At 45.2% G+C, this 18,715-nt stretch overlaps 1 protein-coding gene across 1 annotated transcript in view; it reads left to right on the top strand.

The window, feature by feature from the left end:
• TTLL2 (tubulin tyrosine ligase like 2) overlaps positions 1-18,715 on the top strand; it is a 110,539-nt gene that overhangs the window by 45,996 nt on the left and 45,828 nt on the right. The gene's annotated exons all lie outside the window — the stretch shown is intronic.

Below are 18,715 nucleotides of genomic sequence, written 5' to 3' on the forward strand. Positions count from 1 at the left end.
GAGCCTAAGGAGGTCATCCCACTGAGAGGAGTCCCAGGAGGTCATCCCACTGAAAGGAGACCCGGGGGTCATCCCACCAAGAGAAGCCTAAGGAGGTCATCCCACTGAGAGGAGCCCCAGGAGGAGGATGTCCACCAAGGGGAGACTCAGGCCACATCATTAGCAATTCCTCTTACTCCCAAGCTGCCTGTTTATTCTGAGACCAGAAGGTCATACGTGCCCTCCCTGGCCAGGAGCAAGAATGGATTGGAGTTGAGGACAAGATGAGTTGAGCTGAATACTTCTTGTAGGTAAAAGGCAGCCAGGAGGCCCAGCAACAGAGCAGGATTCTAACACTCACTCCCTGGCCTGCAGGGCCCCTCAGAAAGGTGAGTTTTAGATGCATGTGAGTAGTAGAGTGTGTGTGCAGGAGCCAGCAACTCCACAAAACTCCCATTAAATATGTATCTTTTACAACGTAGCCTGTGTGTGGTGAGGGGAGATTCAGGCTCCATGACTAAACTCTGGGTGGATCAGGGACTGTCAAAAAGGTGAGAGGGGCTTCTCGCCTCATGGAGTGGGGACTCTTCATTTGCCAGGAGCTGATGTCCACAAGTCAAGCCAAGCAGTAGGCTGTTCAGAAGCTGGCCCATCCTGGCCAGCCAGCAGCAGTGCCCACATCTGCAGGTGGAGCTTGGCCCATGTAGCTGACTCTCAGGCTCTCCCCTTGACTTTCCTTTCAGAGGAGATAAGGACTCTGGTTTCTGAATTAAAGAAAGTGAATAAACAACTCCAAGTCATGGTGACATGTAGATGACTGACCTCTTCTTATTTCCTGGGAAAGTGGACTGAGACTTTATAGTCTTTCCTTAGGATTCATACGGAAATACGTGTGTGGTGTGAGAGATAAAAAGCAAACAGACTAGCAGACTGATTTTTATTGTACCAGGGAGAGCCGCCATAGTAGAATCAGTCTTGGTAGGGTGACTTATCTTAGACTTTCCTGGGATGGTAGACAAGTTTCAGACAGGGTGATGTAGAGCTGGGGAATGCCTCTGTCCATCAGCTGACCAAGAAACATTTTCAATGTGTCTGTATCATTCCAGGGGGTCTAGAGGTTCTACTCTCAGCTAGTCAACCATGAGAGAGAGTGGAGGCCTGCAGGGCGTGGGTCTGGCCTTGTCACAGGTAAACAAGAGGTCATCACGCACCTGATGGGGACAAGAGAAAGTGTGCCTAGGGGGGCCCACCCAGGTCTGTGGGGGAGGGTGATTTTTTGTGCTGATTCTTTCCTGGAACAGAAAAAGGTTGGGGGAGATTTGGGAAAATAAGTGGAGGGATTTTATGACTATCATTGTTTTCTTGGAGCTTGGGTTCATGTTCACCTGAAAACGTTGACAATACAGCACACACAGCCCACCAACCCCAGACCCCTGGTGGTATCACGCTGTAAGCACAGAACTCTTACTTGCCTTGTAATCCTCCATAATCCTCTCCAGTTCTCAAAACACATCATCAGCTTGATTTTCTCCTCGGCTGAGCCAGCATGAGCCAACCTGTTTCTTCCCATGCCATCTGGGCCTCGGGCCCTGCCAGGTGGCACCACTGCCAAGCGCAGGACTGAGTGGGACACGTAGGTGTGTGGTTACCTGCCCGAGGGAGGGCGGCTGACCACCTGGGACACCACGCCCAGGCACACTCTCTGCCACGCAGGCCGGCCCTGAACCATGGCGTTTAGGCTAAGGGGAGGGGCCGTGGCTGGCATTTGTCACACGTCTCCCTGTGTCTAATGTGCAGAATTCGGGAAATACTTCTGAAGGCAGGATTGCCATGTGCCCAGCTGTCCGCCAGGGTTCATCCCAGGACCCAGCCCTACTGTGTGCTTCTTTACAGCTCATCATAAACCGGTCTGGACAAAAGGAGTTGCCCAGCCAGGAGAGAAAGTGAGCTGGGGCCTAAATGATTGGTGATGAGCGGGGATTCACACTGCAGTGCCCACCTGTGCCTTGATGGTGGCCCGACTCGCTTGTGGGGCTGGCGGGGATGAGAGTTGGCCTCCGTCGCAAGCACAGGGCTGGGGTGGCGGAAGCGGCTTCCCTGCAGCTGCAGCTGTCTGGGGTGATGGCATCTGGTACCTGAGCTTGCGTTCACAGTTTCTTTATAACCCACTGGGGCGGGGGTTCTGGAGGGTGGCCCTGGGAAGCAGCTCGACCACAAGAATGGGCAGCCTGGAGGGTAGGTGGGGGCTTGGCTTACCTTGTACAGTTCTTTCTACAATTCCTTTATAAAAATATAGTTTTCTTTAAAAATTGTATTCTTCTTAAACTGGATGTTCTTCTTTAAAATATAGAAGTAGTATATAGGTGCATGAACTAAAAAGAGTAAACATGCCCTGTTCCTCCCACCAATTCTATACCCAGTGAAGAGTTAGATTTCTCTCTCTCTCTCTATATATACACTCACACACAATGAGCCTATAATACATTTTGTATATATGCATGTCCATATATACATATCTCTATTTATATTCACATATGTATATGTGAATATATAAATATCTACATATTCACGTATGTATATATGGACATGCATATATACAAAATGTGTATATGCATTTTTAGTCAAAACTTAAGCAATAATCTTCAATGCTTGTCTTTACAAGATGTTCTCCCTTCATCATATCAGGTACCTTTCCAGTCTGTCTGTCTGTAGCTTTCCAGCAAATCCTTTCCAAAGACAGTGGAGAAGTTTCCAGCAGGAGCAGCTGCTGAGAGACCCACACTGCACACACAGGCCTCGCCGCCCGCTGAGCGGGAAGAAGCGGCAGATGCCTTCTCAAGGGACCACTGAAAAGAGGCGGTCATTGACCCTAGCTGAAAACAAACGGGGAAAATGCCACAGCCTCACCGGCTGACACTCGCTGAGATTTTGGAAGCCACGTGCCGTGATAGCGGCTGCAGCAAAGGGATCGCAAATGGGTCACGTCACCCAGGGTGGCATTATCTTGCTTGGAGACAAAGTTCAAATTGTATGGATGTCTGTAGTTGTTAGAGCAAAGGCACAAAATGATCTTTGGAGATTTTTGGACATAATTTACCATCACTGTATCTTTGTCTGTATAGACAAAAATAATTGATAGAAAAAATACATAGAAAATTCAAGCATCGGCCAGGCACTGTGGCTCACGCCTTTAATCCCAGCACTTTGGGAGGCGGAGGCGGGTGGATTGCCTGAGCTCAAGAGTTCGTGACCAGCCTGCGCAACACGGTGAAACCCCGTCTCTACTGAAACACAAAAAATTAGCCCGGAGTGGTGGCGGCGCCTGTGGTCCCAGCTGCTCGGGAGGCTGAGGCAGAATTGCTTGAACCTGGCAGGTGGATGTTGCAGTGAGCCAAGATCGTGCCACTGCACTCCAGCCTGGGTGACAGAGCAAGACTCCATCTCAAATAAATAAATATTTTTTTTAAAATCCAACATCATCAGCACTTTCTCATCCAGGCATAGGAGACATACGTAGTTGGCCCTCGGCTATCCAATCACAGCCTCATTTGGCCCTCAGCAGACCAGTCACAGCCCGGTTTCCTCCACTGATCACTGCACTCAGCTAGATCTTTTCCATCCAAAGTGCCACTTGCTCCAGTTTGTGAGGCTCATAGACACGGCTGCTGAGCTGCAGACCTGGTGATGCCTGGGTCCAGCCGAGCTGCTCTCTCCAAATCCAGGCGCTGCTCTGCCACCTGTGTGGAGATGGGGTGTGGATACCGTGTGTACTTGCCCATACTCCCTATCAGCCCTAATTTTGGGATCGCACTTCTTATCTCCATGGGAATTTCAGTTCTCTATTTTGCTTAGTTGTTCACTGTCTGTTTCCTCCACTAGAACTAGGCTTCTATGAGAATGGAGACCCCTGGCCCTTTTATCAGTGTGGTACCCCGGTACCTTAGGAAGGATGCCTGGCCCAGGGTAGACGCTCAATAGTGTGATGACTTTAGAAGTGGGTGCTCTATCCCAGGCTGCAGAGGGCTCATGGGAAAGGAAAAGGACCTATGAACCTGGAAAATACAAAGGGGGTGTGTGTGTGTGTGCATGCGTGTGTGCGTGTGTGAGTGTGTGTGTGTGCTGTGCACACAAGTGTGTTCTGAACCAGGACCTCCATGATCCCCCTGACTGTGAGAGTGGGACAGGCCAGATTCTCTGCACTCGGGCTCACCTAGCATTACCACCCTGACAGGGAGACTGGAAGGTGATCAATCACAGTGCTTCCGCTCTCCTTCACTCTGGTGCAAAATGAGGGTGCCTTAGCCCAATCAGATGCTGTTGGTCAGGGGCCCTGCAGACCCTCGACGGTCTTGGCTGGCTAGTCAGGCCACTCAAATGTCCCAGGTGGAGACGTGGCCTGAGAGAAAGACCCAGAATCCCAGGACATCACCAGTAGCTTCAACTGTGCCATGGAGGCTGGGAGGATTCACAAATGGTGTGAGGATGGGGATATTTCCTCCAGACTTGCTTTCCAGACCCCTCAGTGGGTCTGCCCTCTCTGATGAGTAATGGAAATTAGCTAAGGGTCTTGGCTGAGGGCCTGACACAGCCAACTTGCCCCAAAGCTTTTTCTCTGATTGGCTCTCTGGGTTCGCCTTGAGGGAGGAAGAAGCCAGAGCCCCTAATGCTCTGCTCAGCTCAGGAGGTGGCCTGTCTAGCCAGGGGAAGGCGGAGTGGTCAGTCCCTGCCAAGATTTAAATGTTTTGGAACATTTGCTAAGAGAAAACACCCTCAAGCCATGGTTGTGCTAACACAAATTGTTCTTCCTTAAACACCCACACACACACACACATACACACAGCATGAGTACCTTTATTTCCAAAGTGTGAAATTCCCTAAAGTAGACAAGAACTCATTCAACTCCCTATAGATACCTTCTTCATCTTTATGCGGATAAAAATGTGTAAGATACATTTGAATTTATTTGGTGTTGCTTTTATTAGCAAAGATTTCGGATGTAATTGTCAAGGAAATTGATATTAATTTGCTTACATGAGTACGTTCCTTAAAAAAGCAAATTATTGATTAGACTTCCCTTAAATTAATCTTCAGCTTCTTGGCAGGAAGTTTGTTGATCTAAAAGGTGATTCTACAGCACGAAGAACCCAAGGAGCCTGCGGTGAACCCAGTGGTAGCAAAACAGTGCCCTCTAGTGGCTGTTGAAGTCCCGGTTCTGTAGAACAGGCGTGCTCTGAAGTCTGCATCCCCCAGGGTATCTGTCATTTTAATGTCCGATGAGTGACCTGCCGATTCGAGCAGATCTACAGAATCACCTCTTTTCTCAAGCTGATAGTTTTATTTTATCTCAAGCTGATAATTTTAAGGAGTGGAATGATTATGGCACCTTTTGAATGTTTTACATGTACGTCTTTGGCTTTGGGAGGTCAGCCCAGGCCCAGGTCATGGCTCCAGTGCACACGCGGCTCATAACGCCAAAATCAGCTCTGAGTTTCCAGAGATTGCATTCTCTTCCCTCAGGCAACTGCATGTCTGCAGGAATGTGTAGGCTGCAGGAAGACAGGCTCAGGGGTTGGGTAACATAAGAGCGTCCCTTTGCTTATGACGAGACCACTGGGCCACCACGTCTAAGACCTGCCCTGGTCACAGGAACACTGGGAGGTGCTGGGAGCTATCTCCTCTAAGAAGCATTTTATTCTGCTACGGAGAAACGGCAGAGAGTGAAATATACTGTTGATTTTGTTTTTTTAATCCCTTTTAACATAGATAAAGGGGAGGAACTGGGAGGAAAGGGGAGAAAAAGCAGATGAAGCCATGGTTTCAGAAATTCAATCCCAGCAGAAGTGCTGGAGGGACAGGGAGGGTGTGGCTCAGAAGGATAGAAACAGACCAGGTTTATTTGTGCACAATGGGAAGCTCCTCAGGAGACACAGGCTGCGGAGGGGGAGGGGAAGAGCAGTCTCTGGAAACAGCCCCCAGAGCCAGAGAGCGAGTCCTAGAGGATGGGGTTGGTGAGTTGAAGCAACCAAGGGAAAAAGACCAGCAGACAATGCAATAAAACATCAGGAAGGTCTTCTAATATCAAAACACAGGTCATTCGTGGGAATTACAGACAGGCCAGAATTGAAGTAAAGTGTTGCCAAAAAATAAAAATAAGGTCCAAGTTGATTCGTCGATAACACGGTTAGTGTGAAGAAGTCCATGTTATCCTAATTTCTTTACATATTATTCCAATTTGTATTGTCTCTGAAAGTCAAAATATCATCTTAGTCAATTAACATTTATTGGTGATAACATTTATTGGTGAAGCTCAACCATGTATCTTGAAGTTCACATTTATGCAATGTATCAGGGGCTCTTCCAGAGGCTTTCAAAATTATCCAAATCTTGAACTTTTACATCCCTCCTTTTTAAAGAGGAAACAGGTTCAGTGGGTCATTGACCCACCTGAGATCACCTAGCCAAGAAATTAAGGATTAGGATGTGAACTCATGGAGCTCATCTGTTTCCATGCTCAGAATCCCTTTGCTAGACTGTGTGGCTCTCATGTCTATGTAAGCATTGTCAGGCCTCTGAGCCCAAGCTAAGCCATCATATCCCCTGCGACCTGCACCTATGCATCCAGAGGGCCTGAAGAAACTGAAGATCCACAAAAGAAGTGAAAATAGACTTAACTGATGACATTCCACCATTGTGATTTGTTTCTGCCCCACCCTAACTGATCAATGTACTTTGTAATCTCCCCCACCCTTAAGAAGGTTCTTTGTAATTCTCCCCACCCTTGAGGATGTACTTTGTGAGATCCACCCCCTGCCCATAAAACATTACTCCTAACTCCACCGCCTATCCCCAAACCTATCAGAACTAATGGTAATCACCACCCTTGGATGACTCCTTTTTCGGACTCAGCTCACCTGCACCCAGGTGAAATAAACAGCCTTGTTGCTCACACAAAGCCTGTTGGGTGGTCTCTTCACACGCACTTGTGAGACATTTGGTGCTGAAGACCCGGGTCAGAGGGACTCCTTCGGGAGACCAGTCCCCTGTCCTCACCCTCACTCCGTGAAGAGATCCACCTATGACCTCGGGTCCTCAGACCAACCAGCCAAGGAACATCTCACCAATTTCAAATCGGGTAAACAGTCTTTTCACTCTCTTCTCCAGCCTCTCTTGCTGCCCGTCAGTCTCCCTGTCCTTCCTTTTCCAGTTCTTTTTCCTCTCTAGTCGAGACAAAGGAGACACATTTTATCCGTGGACCCAAAACTCCAGTGCCGGTCATGGACTCGGGAAGGCAGCCTTCCCTTGGTGTTTAATCACTGCAGGGACGTCTGCCTGATTATTCATACATATTCCATTGGTGTCTGATCTCTGTGGGGATGCCTGCCTTGGTCATTCACCCACATTCCCTTGGTGGCAAGTCAATTGCGGGGACCCCTGCTTTGGTTGCTCACCCACATTGCAGCCCAGGGCTGCTCCCCACCCCCTTCTCCGTGTCTCTACCCTTCTCTTTAAACTTGCCTCTTTCACTATGGGCAACCTTCCATCCTGCATTCCTCCTTCTTCTCCCTTAACCTGTGTTCTCAAGAACTTAAAACCTCTTCAACTCTCACCTGACTTAAAATCTAAGCACCTTATTTTCTTTTGCAACACTGCTTGACCTCAATACAAACTTGACAGTGGTTCTCAATAGCCAGAAAACGGCTTTGATTTCTCCATCCTATGAGATATAGATAATTTTTGTCAAAAAATGGGCAAATGGTCTGAGGTGCCTGACGTCCAGGCATTCCTTTACACATTGGTCCCTCCCTAGTCTGTGCTCCCAGTGAGACTTCCAAATCTTTCATCTGTCCCTCCTGCCTGTTCCTTCAGTCTCCACCCCAAGCTCTGAGTCCTGTGAATCTTCCTTTTCTACTGACCCATCTGACCTCTCACCTCCTCCCCAGACTGCTCCTCCTCAGGTCGCTCCCGGCCAGGCTGAGTCAGGCTCCAACTCTTCTTAAGCCTCTGCTCCCCCACCCTATGGCCTTTCTATTACCTCCCCTCCCCACACCCGGTCTGGCTTACAGTTTCGTTCTGTGACTAGCCCTCCCCCACCTGCCCAATGATTCCCTCTTAGAGAGGTGGCTGGAGCTCTCCAAGGTTAATGCTCCTTTTTTCTTTATCCAACCTCTTCCAAATCAGTTAGCATTTAGGCTCTTTTTCACCAAATATAAAAACCCAGCCCTGTTCATGGCCCATTTGGCAACAGCCCTTAGACGCTTTACTGCCCTGGACCCAGAAGGGCCAGAAGGCCGTCTTATTCTCAATATGCATTTTATTACCCGACCCGCTCCAGACATTAGAAAAAGCTCCAAAAATTAGATTCTGGCCCTCAAACCCACAACAGCACTTAATGAACCTCGCCTTCAAGGTGTACAATAATAGAGAAGAGGCAGCCAAGTAGCAACATATTTCTGAGTTGCAATTACTTGCCTCCACCGTGAGAGAAACCCCAGCCACATCTCCAACACACAAGAACTTTCAAATGCCTCAACCACAGCAGTCAGGGGTTCCTCCAGGAATCTGCCTGATAGTTCCATTGGGGATCCTCTTGGGGAACTTCTCTAACGCCTTCCTGGAGGTCTGGCTCGTGAAGCTGGTGGTTGTCAGTGTGATATTGGGCTACAGAAAAAAACTCATTCCCGTTCATCTGGGGACAGGGCAGAGATCAGGATGACATTAAGTCACTCCAGGTTAAATTGTAGGACAGAGTTACATATTTGAATTCCTGTATATATTTAGTGGGGTCTGATGAGAAAGAGCCTAAATGCTGACTGATCAGAGAGAGGTCTGATAGAGAAAAAGGCACATGTACCCTGACTATGCCTTCAACTCCAGCCACCTCTCTAAGAGGAAATTGTTGGGCAGGTGGGGAAGAGCTAGTCATGGAACTAAACTGTAAGCCGGACCGGGCGTGAGGAGGGGAGGTGATAGAAGGATTATAGGGTGGAGGAGCGGAGGCTGAGGAAGAATTGAGACCTGACTCGGCCTGGCGACTAACAGCCTGGGGAGGAGGGGAGAGGTCAGATGGGTCTGTAGGAAAGGAAGATTGGAAAGACTCAGCGATGCCTGGGGTTGGGACTGAGAGGACAGGTGGGATGGAGAGAAGGAGGATTTGGGAGGAATTGCATTGGGAACAGAGACTAGGGAGGGAACGAAGTGTGAAAAATGTCTGGATGTAAGGCACCTGAGACCCTTTGCCCATTTTTCGACAATTATTTAGGTCTTGTAGGATGGAGAAATCGAAAGTGCTGTTTTCTGGCCATTTGGAGCCATCGTCAAGTTTGTATTGGGGCCAAATGGTGTTGCAGAAGAAAATAAGGCATTTAGGTTTTAGGTCAGTTGTGAGTTGAAGAGGTTTTAAGTTTTTGAGAACACAGGCTAAGGGAGAAGAGGGAGGAATGGAGGGTGGAAGGTTACCCATAGTGAAGGAGGCAAACCCAGAGAAAAGAGAGGGTAGAGACACGGAGAGAAGGGGTTGGGGGTTCTTGTCCCCCAGAAAAGTGGTACTTGCTGCTAAGGGTGAAGGACCAAGGCAGGCATCCCCGCATGGTCAGATACCTCTGAAACGTGGGTGAATAATCAGGCAGGTGATTAAACACCAAGGGAAGACTGTCTTCCTGAGTCCGTGACCAGCGCCAGAGTTTTGGGTTCACAGATAAAACATGTCTCCTTTGTCTCTACCAGAAAAGGAAAGGAACTGAAATTAAGAGAAGGGAGAGATTGAAGTGTGGTGCCAAGATTGAAAGGAGAAAGGTTGAGGGATAGTGAGAGAGGTTGGAGAAGAGAGTAAAGAGAGGCTGCTTTCCGGATTTAAAATTGGTGAGATGTTCCTTGGGCTGGTTGTTCTGAGGACCCGAGGTCGTAGGTGGATCTTTCTCATAGAACAAAGAGCAGGAGGATGGGATTGATCTCCCAAGGGAGGTCCCGCAATCCGAGTCACAGCACCAAATTTCACTCACGTTCATGTGAAGAGACCACCAAACAGGCTTTGTGTGAGCAATAAAGCTTTTTAATCACCTGGGTGCAGGGGGGTTGAGTCCGCAAAGAGTCAGTGAAGGCAGATAGGGGTGGGGCTGTTTTGTAGGATTTGGGTAGGTAAAGTAAAATTACAGTCAAAGGGGGGTTGTTCTCTGTCGGGCAGGGGTGGAGGTAACAAGGTGCTCAGTCGGGGAGCCTTTGAGCCGGGATGAGCCAGGATGAGCCAGGAGAAGGAATTTTACAATGTAATGTCATCAGTTAAGGCAAGGACTGGCCATTTTCGCTTCTTTTGTGGTGGAATGTCATCAGTTAAGGCAGGAACAGGCCATTTTCACTTCTTTTGTGATTCTTTACTTGCTTTGGGCCATCTGGACGTATATATGCAGGTCACAGGGGATATGAGGGCTTAGCTTGGGCTCAGAGGCCTGACAACTATCATACTGGACAACACTTCCCCAGACCAAAATACTAAATCACTTAAGTTTTCCGAAGCTCAGTTTCCTGTCTTATAATAGGTCTAATATTTCTAATGATATTAGCATAGCACTGTTGTTGGTAACATGAAATAATGCATGAAATACTTTGCCTATGGTAAAGTACCAGCCTTGTAGCAGGACTGTTGTGGGAAGTCAGGGACCCCGAGTAGAGGGACCAACTGAAGCCATGGCAGAAGAACATAAATTATGAAGATTTCATGGACATTTATTAGTTCCCCAAATTAATACTTTTATAATTTCTTACACCTGTCTTTACTGTAATCTCTGAACATAAATTGTGAAGATTTCATGGACACGTCACTTCCCCAATGAATATCTTTGTGATTTCCTATGCCTGTCTTTGCTTTAATCTCTTAATCACATCATCTTCTTTGTAAGCTGAGGAGGATGAATGTCACCTCAGGACCCTGTGATTGTATCAACTGCACAAATTGTTTGTAGAGCATGTGAGTTTGAACAATATGAAATCTGGGCATCTTTAAAAAAAGAACGGGATAACAGTGATGTTCAGGGAACAATAAAGGTAACTTTGAACTGGCCGCCGGTCAGCCAGACAAAACAGAGCTATATTTCTCCTCTTTCATAAGCAAATAGGAGAAATATCACTGAATTCTTTTTCTCAGCAAGGAACATCCCTGAGAAAGAGAATGCGCCCTGAAGGTAGGCCTATAGATGGCCCCTTTTTAAGGCGTCCTGTCTTTTACGGTCGAAGCTGAAGGGATGAAATAAGCCCCGATCTCCTATAGTGCTCCCAGGCTTATCAGGTGGAGGAAATTTCCCACCTAATAAATTGTGGTCAGGTAGGTTATCTGCTCTCAAACCCTGTTTCCTGATAAGATGTTATCAATGACAATGCATGCCCGAAACTTCATTAGCAATTTTAATTTCTCCTCATCCAGTGGTCCTGTGATCTCGCCCTGCCTCCATTTGCTTTGTGATATTTTATTATCTTGTGAAGTAAGTGATCTCTGTGACCCACACCCTGTTCGTGCACTCCCTCCCCTTTTGAAAATCGCTAATAAAAACTTGCTGGTTTTATGGCTCAGGGAACATCACGGATCCTGTCGATGTGACGTCTCCCCTGGACACCCAGCTTTAAATTTCTCTCTCTTGTGTCCACTGAGACACTTAGGAAATAGAAAAGAACCCACGTTAAACATTGGGAGCAGGTTCTCCCGATACAGGACAAGCCTCAGACAAAACTCCTCAGACACCGAGTTAAAGAAGGAAGGGGTTTATTCAACCGGGGACATCGGCAAGACTTCTGTCTCAAGAGCCAAGCTCCCTGAGTGGACAATTCCTGTCCCTTTTAGGGGCTCACAACTCTAAGGGGGTGCGTGTGAGAGGGTCATGATTGATTGAGCAAGCAGGAGGTACGTGACTGGGGGCTGCATGCACCAGTAATTAGATCAGAAAAAAACAAGATAGGGATTTTACAGTGCATTCTCTACAATGCCTGTAATCTATAGATAACAGAACCAATTAGGTCAGGGATCGATCTTTAACTACCAGGCCCAGGGTGCGGTGCTGGGCTGTCTGCCTGTGGATTTCAGTTCTGCCTTTTAGTTTTTACTTCTTCTTTCTTTGGAGGTAGAAATTGGGCATACGACGATACGAGGGGTGGTCTCCTCCCTTATTCCCCCCTTTTGAGACTCTCACTCATTTTATTAGTAGGCGTTCTCACTTTAATTTTCACTACCCATGTCTTCTTGCAAGACAGATCGATAGTGATTCATATAGTACACTTGTGCATTATGGTGAACTAAGGTGGCACTGAAGCTTTTTATCATTCGAAGAAGTACAGGTAGCAAACAAGGGAGCAGTAAGTAGGTTCCTGTTACTATTATAACTCTTATTATAAGAATTTTAAATTCTCCTAGTGCTGGGAGCCATTTTCTAAACATGGACCTAGAATCAAATCTATGCCACACTTGCACAGGCACATGGGCCAGTTTTGTCATATCTCTAACCATGTCTTCAACTACTTGCCCTTGATTATCTATGTGTAGGCAGCAATTAGTAAGGTTAAATTTCCTACAGATCTCTCCTTCAGCTGCTAGCAAGTAGTTGAGAGCTAATCTATTTTGATGGATAGCATTTCTCATCTGAGTTTCTTGCTGGGCCAGAATAGTCAAGGCTCTGCCAGTTTTATTAGTGATTATTTTTAAGACAGCTTGTAACCATATGATTCGGTTGATCATGTAAATGGGGGTCTGGTATCCCTGTGAGCCATCTTGTGCCTAAGTAGCAGGCCTATAATATTGTATGATTCTCTCTGGGGGCCATTTATCATTTTTTCAATTTCTTATAGCTATGCTTCTCTTTTCGTGGGAAGCATAGACAGGGAAGCACAGGAGTTCACCTGCTTTTATGGGCAGTAGGAAGAAAGATGGTATAATAGTGCCAATAACACAACTACCTGCCCACTGGTCAGGTAATTTGGCATAAGCTTTATGCCCACATATCCAGTATAATCCACTGGGGAATGTCCAGTCCCAGTGGGACTCTGGGTGGGTCCACATGGTTTGCAACTTTGGGAATTATGACTGTTTTTGTGGTACCATTGTACAGTTTCTGTCTCAGACAACTAAGTCGTCCTACGGGGTGAGTGAATTCTTTTCTTTCTCTAGCTATGCAATATTGTCCAATAATTGAGGCTTTTAGGGCCCAGAAATTATCAGGGTGATTCTTTTGAGCTGGGAATTCATCAGGAACTGGGTCTGTAGGTACTAATTCTCAGGCTTCCTATGGCCATTGTTCTCTTATTACAGTTCCGCCACATACATAACATGAAGTGACATTGAGAGACTGGGCTACATGCTCGGCTAATTGCAAAAACAAATTTCTTGTTTATCCTGGAATTTCTGGTACTGGCACATTTAGTTCATCATAGAAAGTTTGAAACACTGGCTCAGGAGAGCGTTTGTAAACTTCTCCTTGAACCAAGATATTTACTCGAGGAGCCAGTCTGGCTCTGTCAATTCCTAAGGTCACACACTGCTCTTTTTTCCAGCGAAGATCAAGGGTATTGGTTATTACTAGCTCTAAGGGGTTACATTGTCCCTTAGTAAAGGAAGGGCCATTTTTTCCTTTCTAAAGGTGGACTGGATCCTTTTCATTATTTTTTTTTCTTTTATCCAAGTGGCCTAAATGACACAAGATCAGTATTTACATTTATTTCCACACAGTCTTAATTTATGACTGATGTACTTATTTTCTGCCATATACCCTCTTTTCTAATTAAGAAAAACACACCTTATTCCTAACTTATTACTATTAATGACAGCACAGGCATCAAATTTTAAGGTGACTTGTTTGGGCACCCCTTTTTCTTCTGTTTTGGCTAACACTTTACTTGTATCGTTTATGAGCCCCCACCAGTCCTCAGTCCTTAATCTTATTTTAAAAACTGTGGTCATGGGAGGCTCAGATGGGTCATAACACACATCGGGTTGGTCCTTTCCTGGGCTACATACCTTGTATAGAATAAGATTATACAAACAAGTTCTTTTTAGAGCTCCAGTATACTTATAATAACTGTAAAATAATAGGACCGTAGCAACCTTTTGTCCTATCTCAGTGACTTGATGTATACACTGAGAACAGCCCTCAGTCTGAGGAAGGTCAGCTGAAGTCCTTACTGTACAAGTCCAAATTTTAAGGAAAATGAGTCCTGTGATGAGTTTCCTCATGCTTCAGTTGTGTGTGGACCAGTCAGCTTCCGGGTGAGACTGGAGAAGGGCTTGTCGTCTTCTTCAGAGTCACTTGGCAGGGGTTGATGAAGCTGCTCCCGTCCACGTACCACTTACAGTCTACTAATGTTTAAGGATGGTCTTGGAGGTTGGGCCTGCTAGAATAAACTGAGTCCAACACCTCTACACAGTTATGTTCAACTGGGCTCTCTGATACCAGGAGCAAGGTGGTAAGGTTTAGAGTTTTGCAAACTTCAGTGGTTATGTGGGGATTTTCACATAGCAAGCTTTGGTACTTGGTTGATCTAGCATTTGTTAACCAATGATGTCCTTTGGTATTTATTAAAGTTACCACAGCATGGGGGGGCCTTTATATTCAGGTTTTGCCTAAGGGTTAGTTTATCTGCTTCTTGTGCTAACAGGGCCATTACTGCTAGGTCCCTTAGACCTGGGGGCCGGCCTTTGGAAACCCTGTCTAGTTGTTTTGAAAGATAGGCCACTGTCCTTGGCCAGGCCCCACAGTCTGGGTTAAAACTCCAACTGCCATTTTTTCTCTTTCTGACACACAGAGTGTGAAGAGTTTTGTCAGGTCAGGTAGCCTCAGCGCTGGGGCCGACATGAGTTTTTCTTTTAACTCATGAAAAGCTTGTTGCTGTTGGTTATAACAGATGTAGTTTGTCTAATCTACATTTTTATTAACTGTCACCTTCTAAAATATTGACTCAAATCCTGCAGCTATTTGATTTCAAGCTTTAAATTGATCTGGTATTCTACATGGGGCTCCAATTGCATCTAAAGAGACATGAGAGTTGAAAGACCCATAAGGGGCTTCTCTCACTTTATGATGTCTAATTATTTTTTTCCTTCTGGTTGATGAAATGCCAGGGTGAAAGGGATAGTCAATTGGACTGAAGTACAAGTGTCACTCCAGCTATTCAGCAGAGTGCCTAGTAAAGGTCCACCATAATACCACCACACATCCGCTCAGGGATGAACAAGGGCTGACTGATTGATAAGCTCTTAAAAATTCTTAAGCTCATCGCATCCTTTCAGGTCTCCAAGGAACGCTAAGTTTCCTCCCTGCTGTGAGAGACATGAAGTGAACTTAGTGTTGGGAGATGGAAGCTGGATGGCCCTCGGGGGCTGACCCGCAGGGACTTTGGGATATAGCAGAGAGAGCTTGGCATGACTTAGTACTCCAGGCAGTAGAATCCTGGAAAAGAGCTATCATGCAGCCTACGCCTGGTCGACTGGAGGACCACCTTAGTGGAAGGGGGACAAAATGTGCACAAGCATAACAATTGCTTTTGTTTAATGTGCAGATGGAATATTTGATCCATTTTAACCAGGCATTTGCATCTTGGTATCCTGTCTTAATGGCTAAAGTTTGTTTTAAGTCTTTAACTTCTATGATCCTCTAGTAAAATGAATGTATGGTTTTAGGGAAATTACAAAAACCAGTTGGGGTAGTCCATCCTTGCTCTTTAGTGGTCCACAGAACGTTGGACCAACTAAGGTATGAAAGCTCTACATCGGGGGGCAACACTCCTGGTTGGCATTGGGGTCTTTATCGAAATGTCCCCGGATTAAATTGTCCTAGTTTACTAATGTCTAGTCTGAGGAGAGTCAGGAGGGACAGAAGTACTTTTCTGAAGTAGAAAGCTGTCTTTGACTTGGCAAGTCCTCACAGGGTATAACAAGGCAAGCATTAAATTCAATAGTTTGAGAGGAAATTGACTTGGTTATATTAATAACTAGATGGTCAGCAACAGAACAAGGAAAGAAGAAAGAGTAATAGAACAGATTAAAAGAGTTAAATTTTTCTTAGCTTAGGTTGGTAGGGTTTTCCCTTGGGACTGTGGCCCACGACTCTGGAGTGGGTGGTGCTTCTGGTTGTATTAATAACTAGATGGCCAGCAGTAGAACAAGGAAAGAAGAAAGAGTAATAGAATAGATTAAAAGAGTTAAATTTTTCTTAGCTTTAGTTTGGTAGGGTTTTCCCTTGGGACTATGACCCACGACTCTGGAGGAGGTGGCACTTTCTTGACACAGGTGTGATGAGTCCATCCCTTTTTTGCTGTGTGAACAGCAGTCTTGGTGGTTAGCAGCACAAGGTAAGGTCCTTCCCAGGCTGGCTCAAGTTTTTCTTCTTTCCACCTTTCGATGAGAATGTGATCTTCAGGCTGGTGCTGGTTTACTGGAAATTCTCGGGGTGGTACATGTGCTAAAGAGTTTAGCTTTTTTTTTTTTTTTGAGAAAGGAAAGTGGAAGAAAAACCAAGTATATAATTTTTAGAAATTGACCTTTTGTTTTAAATGTGGAGACCTTGGCAGTGAACTTTATAGTTTTTAGTGCCTTTTTACTGAGAAATTTCCTTTAGCACCTGTTTTTATTAGTTTTTAAACCAAAGAAAGCCAAGTACCCTTTTACATTTAACAATGCTTCTCGTATGATTTTTATACCAGATAAGCTAAATTTTATCTTTATATTAGTGTTATTAATGTTAAACCTAATTTAATAAAACCTTGTAGACATATTTACTTAATTTTTAACGTTTGACCATAAGGTAAGATTTTATAGAGTCTTTTTAACCTTTTATAATTTTTGCTAAAAAGCAGGTTGGTGCCTTAAGAAAAACCTGTTATGTTTTAATGTCCAGTTCACAGAAAAACTGAATGATACTTCTGTAACTTTAGCCAATATGTTTACACAAAGAATGTTCTTTACCATTAACATTTCAAAACTTGCTTAAACCTTCAAAACAATAATTTTTTTAACTTTTTAATGTAGGTAAAAATGTACATTCTTATGCCTCCTTATAATCCTTTCACCAAAGGTATATTTATCTTTTCTTATACCTCTTGCACATAAATTGTTTTTTTTTTTCAATAGTTTTACATTCAGGAGGCCTAGTTACTTTTAAATTATACAATATTTTTAACATAAATTCTTCTTTTAACACACTTTTTTTTTTCTCTCATGACTTTTACAGGCAATTTTTTGACATGCCTTAACTTTCTGACTTATTACAAACATTTCTTTCTTTAAATAACCAGTTAATTTATTTCAGGACAAGAATTTACCATGTAACACTCTTTCTATATAAATTCCTCCCCCTTTTTTCCCTTTCTTTTTCGAAGATGATAATCTTTTTTTTTTCCAAGGTGAAACTTTTTTTGTGTGTGTCTGTGGACTAGACTATCTAAAGGCCACAAGAATAGAATTACTATAATATATGTTACGCTGTTAACTTTTGCCAACTTTACTTTTGTTGAAAACCTTGTAAGTTTGGGATTTTAATTATCCTTTGCTATTCATAAGACCTTGTTTTGTCCAATTTAGAATTGGTATGATGGCTTTTAAAGGAATAGGGTACACTTTTTTTTTTCTTAACTACTTGTATATCTCTCTCTCTCTCTCTTTCTTTCTTTCTCTTTTTGACTTTGTCTCTCTCTCTTTGACTTTCCTTTTGCCTCTGTCTCTTCCTCTCTCTCTCTGCCTCTGTCTTTCTCTCTCTCTCTCTCCTTGACTCCCTCTTTGTCTGTCTCTTCCTCTCTGTCTCTTCATCTCTCTCTCTCTCTTTGCCTCTTTTCCTCTCTGTCTCTTTCCTTTCTCTCTCTCTGCTGGTCTTTCCTTGCCTCTGCTGGCCGCTTATGCTGCTGATCTCTCAACCACCGTGTGTTAGGGGCAGGGGATCTAAAACAAGCTGGTCTGGGTTCCTGGCTGGGTTACCTTGTGCCATACCTTTGAAACAAAGGGACCTGGCAGGCTTCCTTCTAATGGCCAACCTACCTCTAATGCTGGCCAGTCTATCTTACACAAAGTTTTAAGTTTTTCCTGGTGTCATAGGACTCATAGTCTCCATAAATCCTTTTTTTTGAAAATTTTTCAACATAGTTCCTAGTGGTGAGGCTTACTTTGTGCCTCACCCATGTTTCCCTCTAGACAAAACACCACGCTCACACCACATGCACACCACAAAACAAAGAATGGGTAAAAAGGGTGCACACACACTTTTGTAGTTTACACCAAACCAAAATCAAAACCAAAATCAGAGTATCAAGAAATCCAAACCAGGTCAAAACCAAAACCAAAGTATCAAGCAATCCAAGTCAAGTCAAAAACAAAAACCAAAGTGCCAGTACAGGCACACCATGGGTGATCAGGCCACGCTTCCACTCAAATGGAGTGGGCAAGTTCCCAAGCCCAATCCTGTCAAGCAATTCAAACCAAGTCAAAACCAAAACCAAAGTGCCAATAAAGGCACGCTGTGGGTGATCAGGCCACGCTTCCACTCAAATGGAGTGGGCAAGTTTCAAAGACTAGTCTTACCAAGTTTTAGATGTCCAGACTCCAAATGCCTGTTCCTTCCCGGTGTTCAGCCACTGCGTTGATCCTCCACGGGGGCCTGCCACACGCTGCTCTGGCAAAGCATCCCACTGGGGCAAATGCCTACCAGGGAGCACTCTCAGGATCCGCGTCACTGGGGCTGGTCGGGGTCCCCCGCAGGGATGTTCCACAGGCCAGGCC

This window comes from Papio anubis, chromosome 6 (genome assembly GCF_008728515.1).
Source record: "Papio anubis isolate 15944 chromosome 6, Panubis1.0, whole genome shotgun sequence".
In the NCBI taxonomy this organism is placed as follows: Eukaryota; Metazoa; Chordata; class Mammalia; order Primates; family Cercopithecidae; genus Papio; species Papio anubis.